The sequence below is a fragment of the Arachis stenosperma genome, chromosome 2 (genome assembly GCF_014773155.1).
Source record: "Arachis stenosperma cultivar V10309 chromosome 2, arast.V10309.gnm1.PFL2, whole genome shotgun sequence".
In the NCBI taxonomy this organism is placed as follows: domain Eukaryota; kingdom Viridiplantae; phylum Streptophyta; class Magnoliopsida; order Fabales; family Fabaceae; genus Arachis; species Arachis stenosperma.
Genome location: NC_080378.1, coordinates 307,036 through 317,979, shown reverse-complemented (window position 1 = coordinate 317,979; position 10,944 = coordinate 307,036). Strand labels below are relative to the sequence as shown.

Here is a 10,944-nt window from a genome sequence, read left to right as displayed (position 1 = left end):
GGGCCACTAAGCATAAGTTCAAATATTTGATTCCATAGTTTACGTTAATTATTATATGTAAATAGAATTTCATCTTTGTAGTTGCATTAAGAAATTTTCTTTATATTTTTATTGTAATTTCGAATAACTATTTATACCAATATTAAGTCACCTGCATGATTATGTTATTCATATCACCTTTCTTTTATTTGAAACTATTATAATTATTATTTTTTTCGCTTTACCTGTTTCATTTTGAAAAATGATTTTACTGGAATTCATTATTATTTTAAAAATTTAAATATGGTTGGAAATTAACAAAAAAAAAAGAAAGAAAAAAGCTTATTTATTGATTGTTAGCATCTCTAAGAATTCATATTTTTTAAATCTTAATATAGAGCTAGATTAGGGGCTAATAGAAATTCATATTTTCTATTAAAAAATGCATTCTTAATGTTTTGGAATTATTGTTTGGGTTGACTTTGTTTGTTTTAGAGTTATTTTACAATTTTATGTTGCATTAATTTTAAGACTTTGTGGGTAGGTTAGATATTTTTAGAAGTAGTAGCATAAGGTCACATAATTTTTTAAATTTGATAAGATGGAAAAAATTTAGCAGCATTTTAGGAACCATTTTTAAAATACTACCTCTTTATTTTTTAAATGGTATATTAAAATTAGATTATATTTATGCATTCAAATAGTAGTGGAGTATTTATTCAAGCGTCACTTCCACAACATTTAGAAATAAAGAGTAGAAGAGAAAGCAAAAAAAAAAAATTAAAAGATAAACTAAAAAGTGGAAGAGAAAGAAAAAAAATAAATAAAAGATAAATAAAAAAGCAACGTCTTCTATGACGCGCGCTCTCTCTCATCTAAGTTAGGATTTGGATTAAAAGGTAGTGATGGCGAGATTTATAGGAATGAGTTAAAGTTGGGCAAAAGAAGCCTTATGCTTATCTCTCTATTTCTTTCATCTTGAAGTATAACAAGTTTGATGAGAGATTCCAAACATTCATTCTTTTTTTCTTTCTCTTTTTTTTTTTCATCTTTTTATGCATTCGACCCTCTCTTTTTGATAAACCTCTATTAGCATAGAAACATGATAACTTACATTTTTTTAAGAAGTGCTCATCAAAGTGAATGTTTTCAAAAAGTAAGAATAGAAAGAATGAGTATAAATTGGTCCTAATTTAAAGAGTTTCTATAAACCATGAAAAGTTAAGAAAGAATACTTATGTATTTTGAATAGTGATAGAATAAATAAATCTTTTATCTTCAATTAAAAAATTGAATAACAAAAATATTTTTATTGATATAAAAAGTGACAATTCAAAAGGACTAAAAAAAAAATAAAACAGCCAATGAATAATAACTCAAATGGTATAGTTTCTCCAATCCCCATACTCAATTAAGAGGGATTCAATTAATCAAATTTTATAGAAAAAAAAGACACACTTATAGAAAATAAATTCTAATAACTAGAGAAGATACTAGCCTAATTTCAATGTATTGGACAAACATTGAAAATTTCTTTGTAAATTGTAATGGAAAGTTCATATTCTAGAACATTAACGCTCAAAACTATCACTTAGTAAAAAAAAAAAGAATTGACCATTCTTTTTTTATTGAAGCATCAACAACATGAGAAAATATAAAATCAACTTGCTTGTATGAAAAGTTCCCCGCATTTCACCATCACATAAAGTATTTTGTCATTCACATAATTAGTCAAATTTTGTAGGAAAAAAAGAGGCACTCTGACAGAAACTAAGTTGAGAAGGTACTAATCCATTTCAATGTATTGGAATAAATAACGTTGAGAAAATCTGTTATGGAAGGTTCGTATTCTAGAACATTAAAGTTCCAAATATCCCTTGCGAATTATTAGATTCACCATTCTTTCTCAAATTGAAATTTCAAAATATGAAGCATCATCAACAGAAAAATACAGAATAACCCAATTTGCATGTAAACTTGCCCACATTTCATTATCACACAAGATAATTGTTAATCCACAAAATTAACAATTTTTTGTAGACGCAAAACAAATGCAATTCGAAAGAAACTAATAATAACATGAGAAGGTACTAGCCCATTTTCCATGTATTGGACTAATTAATGCTGAAAATTTCTTTGTTATGGAAGCATCATATTCTAGAGCATTAAATTTCAAAACACCACTTGCAAAATTAGAGTTGACTATTGAAATTGACCATTTTGAAGCATGAATATAGTCAGAATTTAGAAATATAGAATTGGCCAACTTGCATGTAAAAATTCCCCTACATTTCACTATCACACAAGAAATTGCACATCGGTAAAGAATTTCACCACTCTCATTTTCACTAGTAATTTACATAATATGTAACAAAAATTTAATCATTCATCAAACTTCAAAAATCAAAAGCTTGACAATTCTTGCATAGCAAAGAAGTAGCCAGAAGGTGAACCACTAGGCAACAATGCTAATCTAACAACACTAGCAGCACCATTTTCAACCAATAAGATTCTAGTATTTCGGTTAATGTCCGTTTTTACAAAACCTGGACAGACGCAATTAACACAGAATTTCGGATGCTTCCATGCCAGAAGCCTTGTGTAAGAATTCATGGCTGCTTTTGAGAGCATATATGCAGACAGATAGGTTGGCCAGCCTTTGGTTTTCAATGAACCTTCTTTGAAATCTTTCATGAACTCCCTTAGTACCTTGTCTATTAGATCTTCTGTGAGGTTTTCGGTGTCATCTAGCACCCCTTTAGCCCATTCATTTGATATGTGCTTAAAAAAACATCATAAGACAATGTTGTCAATGTTGTCAAAGTATCAGAGACAAGTTCACACTTTAAAAAAGTCAATTTAAAGAAAGTAAAGGATCAATCTCCTTTTTATTCTTAGTCTTTGTTTCTTTTTAAGTGTCTTCCATTTCCATGAAAAGGTTAAAGAAGTGTAGTTCTTAAAAATCCATAATTTTTTGTTTGTTCCTTGCAAGAAGAGTCTTATCATCATTTAATATAAACAAACAGCAAGAGCTAAGACTAATCATCTTAAATTTTGCAAGGACCAAATGGAAAATTACAAATTTACAGAGACCGAAAATTTATTTGACTCTAAAAACAATTGAACCTCGTTTTTCTACTTCCATTTCATGTTTTCACTCTTGAAAGCATTGAGAAGGAAGACAGGAAATGAAAACAAAACCAAAAAAGATACTTAAACTTTGGCCATTTTCTTGTACCTGTAACAACCCTGCTGTGGAAGAAACATTGAAGTGAATAACTGAAGCAAAGGAAGAAATGCCTCAGATGTTTCTTTAGCACCATAGTAGTTTGTTGTTAAGCATTTTTCAGCCATATCATAAGTTTGATTAAGCTCTTTCTGTTAGAATAAATTAATTTCCATAATCCAGATCATCCATATTTAATCACCAAAATATATTATAATACGGAAGCGTACCTTTACTCATAAGAGTCAGAAACTAATGGAAGAATTTGGATCTTGTGGTTCTTTCGATCTTCCTCAACCAAAGCCTTCTGTATTCCTAGGTGGCTGAACTGCAACTCTTTTGATGGGGAAAGAGCAACAAAGGCGGCTTTGGTATATTGGGACCGAAACCTGAAGGTCTATTTATATTTGAGCATGGCACCCATTAAACCCTAAAGCCCAAATAAAATAGTATCTAAAGCCCAAAAGATAATATATCTAAAATCCAAAAAGATAATTATCTAAGGAACAAAAGATAATATCCGGTTTTATTCTCATTTAATTCCAAATCAAAAGTAACAATGACTTATTCAATTAGCATTTATAACAATAAATGAGATCATCATTATATAAGTCATTTAATTTGAAATAGCATAATTTGTGATTATAATTAATATATGTATTGCCCAAAAATAAGTTAGGAAATCAAATAATTTCCTAACAATCTCCCACTTGGGCTATACATACATTATTTCTTGACATAATAACACCTTTATAAACTTTATGCGCGCATCTGAATGCTATTTCTCTCATTACTTTTACAATCTGGTCCGTCTCATACATTAGATATGGAACTACCGCAGCTTTTATCACATTAAATGCCGTGACTAAATCACGCCAATCACCATCCTAATATACTCAACGACATAGATCAAATTTGGATGAGTAATATGGAAATTTCATGCCAAGTGATCTCATGCATGTCTATTTCCAGCTGGTCCAACTTTATTGAGATCAAACACAATACAAATATTACAAAATAAATATTTTATATAACATGAAATAAACCATCAACTTAATTCTGCAGAAAATAACTCAATATCTGTCATAGGACATATAGCATAAACTCCCACTAAACCAAGGCATCATAAATATTGACACCCATCCGAGTAGTGTGCTCATGAAAAACTTTAGGGTTCAATCCCTTGGTAATGGGTCTGCTAGCATATACTCTGTTTCCATATGTCCTATGGAAATCTGTTTTTCTTAAACTTTCTCCTTGACAACTAAGAAACTTGATGTCTGTATGCTTCGATTTTGTCAAGCTCTTATTGTTATTGGAGTATAGTACTACAGACTTATTGTCACAAAATATCTTTAATGGCCTTTCAATGTCATCTACTATATGAAGCTTAGTGACAAAGTTTCGCAACCATATGCCATGAAATCGGAATCAGAGTACCTAATGATCTCCAACTTTTCTGATCTCCGATAAATAAGCATGTAATCCTTTGTTCTCTTTAAACAACGCATTACGCGTTTAACAGCTATCCAATGATCCATATCCGATTGTTCAAGTGTCTACCTAACACTCCCACTATAAATGATATATCGGGATGTATGTAGACTTGAGCATACATTAAATTTCCTAGTGCTAATGCACAAGATTTATCATGCATTACTGTCCTCTCAAGATCATTTTCAGGGCATTATTTGAGACTGAACTTGTCTCCTTTAGTTACGGGTGTGTCCATGGGTCTACAACTTTTCATGCTATATCTACTTAAAATCTTATCGATATAGTTCTTTTGTGATAATCCAAGAATACCTTGAGAGCGATCTCTTAGTATCTCGATTCCTAATACAAAAGAGGCATCACCAAGATCTTTCATTTCGAATTTGTCCGATAGAAATTTCTTAGTTTCATGCAACAAGCCTATATCGTTATTAGCAAGTAGAATGTCATCAACATATAAGACCAAAAGGATGTACTTACTCTCACTGAACTTGCGGTATACATATTCATCCATAATATTTACCTCAAAACCATGAGGTAATGACTTAATTAAACTTGTGATACCATTAACGGGAAGCTTGTTTGAGACCATAGATGGATTTTCTCCTTTTTCTATTGGATCTCCTTAATGACACTTCTTGAGGTTGTTGAACTTGTTGTATGGATTGGGATTGAGGAGGATTCTCATTATTTTTCTGTGCTGTAGTAGTATCTTGAGCAACAACGATATTCTCATTGTTCTCTTGTACTGTAACTGGATCTACAGTAGGATTCTCATTGTGCTCTTGTATTATAACTGTATCTTGAATAATAATAGGCACAAGGTCCTGATCATTTGTCAGTTATAGAATCCTCATCAAAAGCAACATTTCTAATATTCCCTTCCCCCCAAACTCAACATCCTCAAGAAATCTCACATTTTCCGTTTCAAAATTAGACCTTGATGCAGGATTGTAAAACTTGTACCCCCGTGAACGCTCAGCGTAACCAACAAAGTAGCAACTAATTGTCCTTGAGTCCAATTTTCTTTCATGCGGCCTATAAGGCTGCGCCTCAGTTGGACATCCCCAAATATGCAAATGCTTTATACCGGGTCTTTTTCCAGTCCAAATTTCATATGGGGTTTTGTTAACTGCTTTGCTTGGCACCCTAATAAGGATGTACACTGCAGTCTTTAAGGCTTCTCCCCAGAGTGATTCAGGCAAGGAAGAATGACTAATCATACTTCTCACCATGTCCTTAAGAGTTTGGTTCCTTCGCTCTGCAACACCATTCATGCTAGATTTGCCTGGCATGGTGTATTGCGGAACAATACCACACTCCTCTAGGAAAAGAGCAAAAGGCCCAGGACGTTGCTCACCTGAACCGTCATATCTTCCGTAGTATTCACCACCACGATCAGATTTGACAGCTTTAATTTTCTTTCCAAGTTGAAGTTCAACTTTAGCTTTGAAAGACTTTAAAACATCCAAGGCTTGGGACTTTTCATGAATTAAATATAGATACCCATAATGAGAGTAATCATCTATGAACGTAATAAAGCACCGTTGTCCATTCCAAGAGACAGTAGGGAATGGGCCACATATATCGGTATGTATTAGTTCTAAGACATCTTTAGCTCTCTCGGCACCTAATTTCCTTTCGTTTGTTGTTTTCCCCTTTATGCACTCAATACAGACTTCAAAGTCCGCCAAATTTAGGGGTCCAAGAATTTCATCCGACACAAGCCTCTGAATTCTCTGTTTAGAGATGTGACCTAGGCGTTTGTGCCAAGATGCTGAATTCTCATTTAATTTTCGTTTTGTACCCATTTGCAGTATTTCATTATTATAGGAATTTAAGTTAAGCCTATATAGATTATCCACCAAAAGACCAGAGCATATATTATTCGAATTATAAAAGAGACTGACTTTATTGTCTCCGAACGAACAAAAATAACCTAATTTGTCCAAACGAGAAATAGAAACAAATTTCGTCTAATTGACAGTACATAAAATGTCTCTAATAAATCCAAGTAAAATCCACTCGTGGAACATAACCTAAAGGTTCCTATAGCTTCGACTTCAACTATATTGCCGTCTGCCACATAGATGTATCTTTCAGCATCATTTGGCGGTCGGCTCCACAGGTAACCCTGCATAATAACACTTACATGAGTAGTAGTAACAGAATCTACCCACCAAGTATCAACAGGTGCATAACTTAAACTAGCCTCAAAACAAACGAAAGTAAGAATTATACCCTTCTTTACACGTCAGGTGGCATATTTGGTACAATCCTTCTTCATGTGTCCCACCTTTTTACAGAAGAAACAAGTTGAAACTTGATCTTGTTTCTTAGCCTTTTTCTGCTGAGAAGGCACATCCGCAGTAGTATCACGCTTTTTTTTATACTGAGAAGATGAAGTCATGTGAGCACTTTCAGTCTTATCTTGCTGTAGCCTCTCTTCTTCTTGCACACAGTGAGATATAAGCTCATTTAAGGACCAAGTGTCCTTCAAAGTGTTATAACTCACTTTGAATTGCCCAAAGTGTGCAGGAAGGGAAATCAAAATGAAATGCACGAGTAAATTTTCAGACAACTCTAACTTTAGTGCTTTCAATTTTGAAGCAAGATGAGACATTTCCATAATGTACTCCCTTATGTTCCCTTTACCTTTATACCTCATGGAGACAAGTTTGCTCAAAAGACTACTTACCTCCGCCTTTTCATTCTTAGTAAAGAATTTTTTAACATCCTTTAGGAACTGTTTGGCATCTTTATCCTCAGTAATTGAGCCCCGAAACGCCTCAGGAATTGAGTGTTTCATGATCATAATGCTCATTCGATTGGATCTCTCCCACTTCTCTATTTTAACCTCATTGAGATTTTCCGGAGTTGAAGTGGGTTTCTCTTCTCGAAGAGCTATATCTAAATCCATACAACCGAGGACAATCTCCACGGTATCCTTCCAAACTTTAAAGTTTGAACCATTCAGCATAGGAATACTGCTAATTTGTGCAGAAAGATTGGTAGCTAAAGCCATATTTTCTGGATTAGAACAAAAGGAATATGCAGTAAACATTAGTTAAATAATGGAAAAAAGTCCATATTGAGATATCTAGAACAATATTAATTTTCAATCTTTGGATAGAAAAATTAACTGTAAGTGATACTCTCATTGCAGTAATCAAATATTGTCAAAATTCCTGTCACACATTAAGCCTTTCTTTGGACCGACTGAATGCGCACATGGAAACTTAAACTTCGCAACCTATTTATTACCACATATATTTTCTATTAATTGGCCAAACAATAACCTTCCTTTGGGCCGATTATTGACCGCATAATTAATAAAAAAAATAAACAAAAGTGTGCAATGCTTATTATTTGGCCCAATAATAAACTTCATTTGGGCCGATTATTATTTGCATAAATAATAAACATTACTTTATTCTTAATTAGTAATTTACTATCAATATTTGTATGTAATTCGGCCAAATACAAATCTTCCTTTGAGCCGACCAATATTCGCATGAATTACATAACAGCATATTCTTTATGTTTCGAATAAATCAATTTTCACAAAAGAAGCTACTTTGGCAGCATAATGTTCAATCAATTTATTCCAAAACTAAATCTTTATAAAATAGATGGGTATAATAATTCAAATTGTTACCAGTTTTCTTATGTAACAATAAAAATAAATATTTAAATCGCAAAAGAATTTAAATTTTAATTGTGTCTTTTCAGATCTTAAAAAAAAACATGATTATTAGTGAATTCATGTACCAACGAAATTTTTTTTTGGATCTATTAAAATTAAGATCAATCATTATAATTTAATAATACTCTATTAATGTTTTAAAATAAAACATTTATTTATTAAACGCCAATCAGGTCTCATATAAAGTATATATATACAGATATACCTTAAACAATGATAATATATATAAATAATTATACATGATAACACACGTGTATATAAGGAATTGCAATATCATGGTACTAGCATTAACAAAAGAAAATTAATCTATGTGTTTGTGCAACAGTACCAATATATGGCGCACACATCTCATACATGTTTCTTTATACGTAATATTATCAAGTAAGGGACACAAAATATATATCAATTCATATATTGATTCAGTGAAATAAAACTGAATATTTTCGATCATTAAATTATAGATGGCTCTGATACTACTTGTTAGAATAAATTAATTTCTATAATTTAGATGATCCATATTTAATCACCAAAATATATTATAATATGAAAGTATATCTTTACTCATAAGAGTCGGAAACTAATGGAAGAATTTGGATCTTGTGGTTCTTTCGATCTTCCTCAACCAAAGCCTTCTTCTGTATTTCTAGGTGGCTGAACTGCAACTCTTTTGATGGGAAAAGAGCAACAAAGGCGACTTTAGTATATTGGAGACCGAAACTCTGAAGGTCTATTTATATTTGAGCATGACACCCATTAAACCCTAAAGCCCAAATAAAATAGTATCTAAAACCCAAAAGATAATTATCTAAGGAACAAAAGATAATATCCGATTTTATTCTCATTTAATTCCAAATCAAAAGTAACAATGACTTATTCAATGAGTATTTATAACAATAAATGAGATCATCATTATATAAGTCATTTAATTTGAAATAGCATAATTTATGATTATAATTAATATATGTATTGTCCAAAAAATAAGTTAGGAAATCAAATAATTTCCTAACACTTTCCACTTAATTATTGATCCTATAAGATCATCTGAATTGAAACCATTGATTCCTGCATTGTTCACCTACACGACAATAATTTTGTTATTTAATGTAAAGTATTGACTTTCACATCAATTAAAAAAAAAATGCAACACTGCAAATAGTACTCTTCAGTCGGTGTGTTTTCCATATTTTAACATATGGCTTTACCAAACATTATTCATAAGCAAATAGAATTAACAGAATCATTCCAATAAGCTAAATTAAAAAAAAAAAATCTGCCATAAGAGGAATTACTCTTGGAATCAGACACAGAATTTGCTTGATTAAGACCAAGTTTTTATAAAAAGAAAATTCTTGCATATATACATAAGCCAGATTCCAAGCATTGTTATTTTATAATAAATGTCACTCAGGAAAAAGAAAATAAAAAAGAGGGGGGACAAAAATAGAAAAGTTCAGAATATTCAGCATTAATCTGGGAAAGTTAAACACTTAAAAAAATAAAAAAAAGGTAGAACATTTAAAAAACAAATAGAGAGATGAAGCAACTTTCAGAATATTCAGCGTCCAACTTTAAGCACTTAAGAAAAAGAGAGTAAATAGAAAAATTAAAAATACAAAAAAGATGAAGCAAAAGATCATGATAATTGATACGCAAAGCATTAATCATAAAAATCTTGAAACTTACCAAGATATCAAGTCTTCCAAATTGGAATTTCACAAATTTCACCAATGATGCAATGCTAGAAGAATCAGTTACATCAAGCTGGTGAAAGATCACAAGTTCGTTAGAGAAACCACACTCTCTCCTCAATTTCTCAACAGCTTCATATCCCCTTTTCTCATCTCTTGCTGTCAGAACAACCTTCACACCATTTGATGCCAACCCTTTAACAGTTTCCAACCCTATCCCTTTGTTTGAACCTGTAACTACTGCATACCTGAAAAAAAATCCAATATGCCCTTCTAAATTTGTGTTTTTTACAAAAGGGTATAAAAAAAAGTGAAAGTTGTTACCTTTGTATGGAATCTGCCGCTGAAACCATGGATGCTACGCTGTGCTTTGGTTTTAACTATAGATAGATGAGATTTGTTTGAACAAGGGAGATTGTTAGTAATTGTTCTTACCCTGGCCCAATAATAAAGGCCCAGGTCCAAATAAAAGGCATAGTCCAGAGGATTGAGCCTTACTAAACACCAACCTTCACACTTAGAGGTCGGTGTCAAACCCGACTTACTCCCAAGAAGTCGGGACGGAGAATAGTTGGCAGATAAGCACTCATTCAAATGAGTAACTGCCCCTAAAATCTCTCTAACTACTTTAATCGAGCCATATCTTAACCTCCCTAAGATAATGGGACGGTTAGCACCCTAAAAATATGGCACTACTCCAACGGTGGTTATTGGCTCACCACTATAAATACATTGACACCCCTCAGGTATCTCTAAGCCCAATACTCTCTAGACCTGCTCACACCCTTGCTAACTTAGGCATCGGAGTGTCTTTGCAGGTACCACCCCCCATTCATTCACGAGTACAAGTC

The 10,944-nt window shown here is 32.3% G+C and overlaps 1 pseudogene; it reads right to left on the bottom strand.

The window, feature by feature from the left end:
• Positions 1-2,381: 2,381 nt before the first annotated feature.
• LOC130962103 ((+)-neomenthol dehydrogenase-like) lies at positions 2,382-10,490 on the bottom strand (annotated as a pseudogene).
• Between the last annotated feature and the right edge of the window lie 454 nt (positions 10,491-10,944).